The 4,881-nt window shown below is 46.1% G+C and overlaps 1 pseudogene; it reads right to left on the bottom strand.

The window, feature by feature from the left end:
- Window positions 1–769: 769 nt before the first annotated feature.
- LOC107541365 (bromodomain-containing protein 4 pseudogene) lies at window positions 770–3,124 on the bottom strand (annotated as a pseudogene).
- Window positions 3,125–4,881: the final 1,757 nt, after the last annotated feature.

The following is a 4,881-nucleotide window of genomic DNA, read 5'->3' as shown; positions in this document are numbered from 1 at the left end:
GCTTCTGCCCACTGCAGCCAGCTTCTATTCACACAGGAAGGATGGAAGGCAGCCCAGGAGATCCTTTCCCTATGCAACTTTAGAAGAGGCCAAAGATGCTGGGAAAATGCCCAACAGGCAACAATGGGAACAACAAAAATGGAAGGACTCCAAGGACCTGCAAGTTAGCTGTGGCTGGTGATAGCCCCTGGCTGATGGAACTGCATGGGCCACCACAGTGAAGGCATGCCGAGGGGCAACCCCCATTCCTCACTTGGGAAAGCTCTAGATGTTAGAATGTTCTTCCTTAGGCTGAATGAGATCTCCTCTGGGCTAATGTCATTACCAGGTCTAGGAAAGAAGCAGTTAGGATCCCGAGTCCCAGAAAAGACGAAGGGGTGAAGAGAGAGAAAACATACTTGCGACGGGGCCTTGCAGATGGACCAACAACACATGTATGCATGTGCAGGGGAATTGTCATCATTCTCTGGGATATGCCACTCACCTGGAGAAGTCCAGATGACCACAGAGGCTGGGTGGGACAGCCAGGCAGTCTGTACAAAGGAAGCTCTGAAGGGCCAGTCAGGCAAGCAGCCTTCCTAGAGGAGGGACTATGTATGTGCTATCCTGATGGACATGACTAATGCACTCTGGGGACAGGCCCAGGGCTCTGAGGAATTCCATAACTTGAGGGAGTCCTGTATTTTTCACAGAAGAAAATGGACTTAAGCTAGGGTTTGCTAGGCAAGAATTTGAGACAATCATTTTATTAACAGTCCATGTGCGATGATTAGGCAGAACTTGTTTCTGAGTCTTCACTGTCATAGGAGCTGTACTCACTGATGGTCTCTGACTCTGACTCTGAGGATGAGAAGTCCTTACTCTTGGAGGAGCCAACAATCGCATCCACTTTCTTGGCTTGAGGTTTCTCTTCTGTCTGCAAACAGGAGGCGACATAGTGCTGCAGTTCCCACAGGGTAGACAGCTGCAGGGTATCCAAGTCGACCTCAATCTGATCGGGGCTGAATATCTTGAACGAGGGCTCCCTAGACCGGATGATGTGCACCACTTGGCCCAGCCTGTCACCTGGGAGCTTGCTGATTTCCAGGGTGAGCTGGCACTTCTCCTCGTGGGACATGGACTTGCTTTTGCCTTTCACCTCTGAGTTGGGCGATAAAGAGGGCTTGCTTTTCATGGGCGCTGGCTCCTTCTTGCCTGTCTTACTGTTGCTGCTGTTGTTTTCCTTGGCCTTTTGGGGAGGAAGCTCTTTGTCCTTGCTTTTTGTATTCTCTTCTATGTTCACTTTCTTTGTATCCTTTTCTTCTTTAATTTCCATCTTGTCTTTCCCCGTTTTCTCTGCTTTGATTTTCTTGGTCAGTGAGACAGCTGCAAGCTGCTCCCGTACAATTTTAAATTGCTTCCGGAGCTCCACCACCTCTGGGGCTAGGTCCTTGTTGGAGTCATCAGTTGAACTGTTACAGTCTGAGGAGCTATCCCTGCGGCTGTCACTGGAAGAGAACGGGATCACATCGTCGGTGGGGGATGACAGCACTGGGAAGGACACGGCCACCACAGGCTCCTTGGGCCTCTCCGGCCTCTTGGCAGAGCTCATCTTAACCACATTCTGAAGCTTGCAAGCTACAGCCACCGCCTTGTGGTGGGGAGGGTTGTACTTGTAGCAATTAGAGAATATCAACCGGACATCGACACCACTCCCCGAGCATCGCGATACTCGCCGGCCTCCAGTTTAGACTTGATTGAGCCCATATCCATGGGATACTTGATGATGTCACAATAGTCAGAAAGGCCTAGCCCCTCAATGTCAACATGCTAGTGGAAGGGCCGGGCGTAGGCGGCGTGCTTCTTAACGACGCCGCTGCAGTGCTTGAGCTGCTCTGAGACCTCGCTGTTCTTGTCCGGCGCCGGGTGCTGCTGCGAGTCAGGTACGTCCTTCTTTGGGGGTTTCACAGGCCTGCTGCTCTCCCACTGGGGGCCCAGTATGGTGGTCTTGAGCTTCCCCGGCCAGCAAAGATGGCTTGTGAATGGGGTCAATGGTAACGTGCGTGGTGGTGTCCACTTTCCTCTTAACGCCCCTCTTCGTATTCACAGGCTGTGGGGTGGCTGTAATGATGGGCGGATGGCCCTGCACTGGCTGAGGGCTGGCGAGGGTGGGCCGGGGGCTGGAGGAGGTCACCAGAGGGGAAGTCTGCAGTTGCTGGGGAGGCTCCACTGTCATGACAGAGGTCTGGGGCGACTTGACGGGAGGGAAAAGGTGAGGTGTGGCCTTCAAAAGGTTCCGCTAAGAGGTCTGCATCTGTGGAGGAGTCGATGTTTGTGTTTGGTACCATAGGGACGCCAGGTTTTGCCATCCCTGCTTCTTTCCTCCCATGTCCTCTTCCTTTTGCCTGAGCTATCATGATCTCCCTTTCTTCCGTGAGCAGGTCATTGATTGTTTGCAAGAAGAACTTCTCCAGAGCCGCTGCCATTAAGACTATGTCATCTCCAGGCTTGCTGTAGATGTAACAATTTGTAAACATAGTGCTGAAGTCCTGGATACATTCCTGAGCATTCCAGGAAGAGTTGTTTTCCATATTCATAGGCGCTTTAATTATCTTACAGTAATCAGGGAGGTTGAGCTTGATGGCATCCATAGGCTGCTGAAAAAACCATGCAAACTGGTATTTCCATAGTGTCTTTTTAAAATTTTTATTTATTGATTGATTTTAGAGAGAGAAACATTGATTTGTTGCTCCACCTGTTTATGCATTCATTGGTTGATTCTTGTATATGCTCTGACTGGGGATCGAACCCACAACCTTAGTGTATCACAACGACACTCAAACCAACTGAGTCACCTGCCCAGGGCTCCATAGGGTCTTGAGCACCACTTTGAGCAGATATTGCAGTTGGTTGGTCTGCTTTAGGGCTTGTTAGGGTTGGAGGTCTGGGAGGGGTGGGGGAGAGATTGGTGCTGGTCTGCCATTGCAGACACTTCGGTAGTTTCTAGTTCATCCCCCATTACCAGCAGATTTCTTAATCTTATCCCAGGGCTGCTCTCCGTAGATGTGCTACTGATCCCATCACATTCTGCACGAGGTACTCCCAGCGCCTGGCCACCACCCAGAAGCAACGGCTTCCTCTTCATCCTCCTCAGTTGACAAAATGGCTGCTCTGAGCCAGTCTTGATGTGGCTTCCTCTTGATATCCTTTGTCATAGGACTTCCATTCAGTCATTCTTCAGGAAGTTCTCAATGATGGTTGTTCTGTAATTTAGTTGTAATTTTGATGTAGTCATAGGAGGAAGAGAACGTTTGTCTCCTTTTTCTTTTAAACTAAAGGCATACCTATCAATTGACTCAAAACCAAAACCAATAGGCCTTTCATGGCTTACCCATAGATGCAAGAGGCATCCTCCAAAAACGTACAAAAGATATTTGCCTCCCAAGATTTAGGGCCACTCCCAAAGATAACCAAGAGTAAAAAAAGACTTAAATAATTCCTGATATCTGGCAACAGTCAGTAACATGCCAGCTGCAAATGGGGTGCAATCCAAATTTCTGTCTGGACATATTTTCATTGTCCCCAACCTGACAGTTGAGCCACCTGCACATGCAGAACTGAAAACTGTGCCCCCTGAGGTAGGGAGAAAGCCAAGCCAAGTTCTCAGAACATACAGCGAGAATAATAGGAAAGCAATAGCTGTCCTTGGGAGGGAAAGGATAAATAACCAGTGGGTACCCCCAAATCAAATTTTAACCAGAGTCACAATCCAAAGAAATACTTTTTACAAATGTTTTTCTCCTGCTAATCTGAATTTGTTGTAGATGAAAAAGGGGCTCTAACCAAAAGTATTCTCACAGAATGATCTGATCATAAATTCCTACCTGGGCAGGTCTTGATGGGTAGTCATGTCTCAGGCCCATAACTTCCCTAATAAAAGGTTATCATTGCCTTAAGCAAGTCATGTCCATTGTTTTTGTGCATCTAGGTTAAAACGCCTTTGAAATCCCTCTTTTTCAGATCCCTGGGAAGCATAATCACATCAAGATAGCACATAATCTTGTTAACTATCCTGTGATCCAGTCACAGAGATTTCCCCACCTTTCTTTCTCCCACATTCTTGTAATCTTTCCTATGTTCCCTCCTTAATTCCAAATGTATAAAAGAAACTGCAAACTGTTGTTCCTGGAAGCATTTTTCTCAGTCTGTTGAGATCTTGCTTCCAGGGATGTCCTCTGTTTGGCTCAGATAAGCTCTAATAAACTCTTATAAAAATTCCCTACAGGTTTGGATGTTCCTGTGGTGATATTGGGAAAGAATGGGGAACTTAAAATTTTTACCTTCTCCTCTTGATGAGGCACTACAGACAGAGATATGACCTTGGTAAGAATTCTTACCCTTCACTGGCATCTGCCAGTTTTCCAGGATCCCATCTGAAATACATTGCCTAAGCAAAAAATCTCAATCTTATGATGTTCTTAAGTTACTAACAGCAAGGGACCCATAAATAAGATATGGGGAAATCTGAAAGGGCAAAGTAGCAAGTTATCCACCCTCCAGTCCAATAAACTATTTCTATAACTTCAAATTGAATAATGAATAATTTAGCTATTTAATTCATTCATTCAACATTATTTACTGTTTTTCCTTTATGCAAAGGACTGGAATGTCAAATTATATTGATTATTTTTACTTCCAATGTTTATATTAAAATAATGATTCTTATAAACAGCACACAACATTGTTAATAATATTATCTTGCTCTTTCTCAAGTTACAACATCTGGAATGGACTATAAAATAATCTCCATAGTAGGAGAAAAGTGGTTGAAAAAAGTTAGTTGCCCAAAGAAACAACTGAAATAAAAAAATAAAGCAGAGTTTTCCTGATTTTGTCAGGAGT

The sequence above is a fragment of the Miniopterus natalensis genome, chromosome X (genome assembly GCF_054644295.1).
Source record: "Miniopterus natalensis isolate mMinNat1 chromosome X, mMinNat1.hap1, whole genome shotgun sequence".
Classification (NCBI taxonomy): domain Eukaryota; kingdom Metazoa; phylum Chordata; class Mammalia; order Chiroptera; family Miniopteridae; genus Miniopterus; species Miniopterus natalensis.
This window is presented reverse-complemented; position numbering and strand designations above follow the sequence as displayed.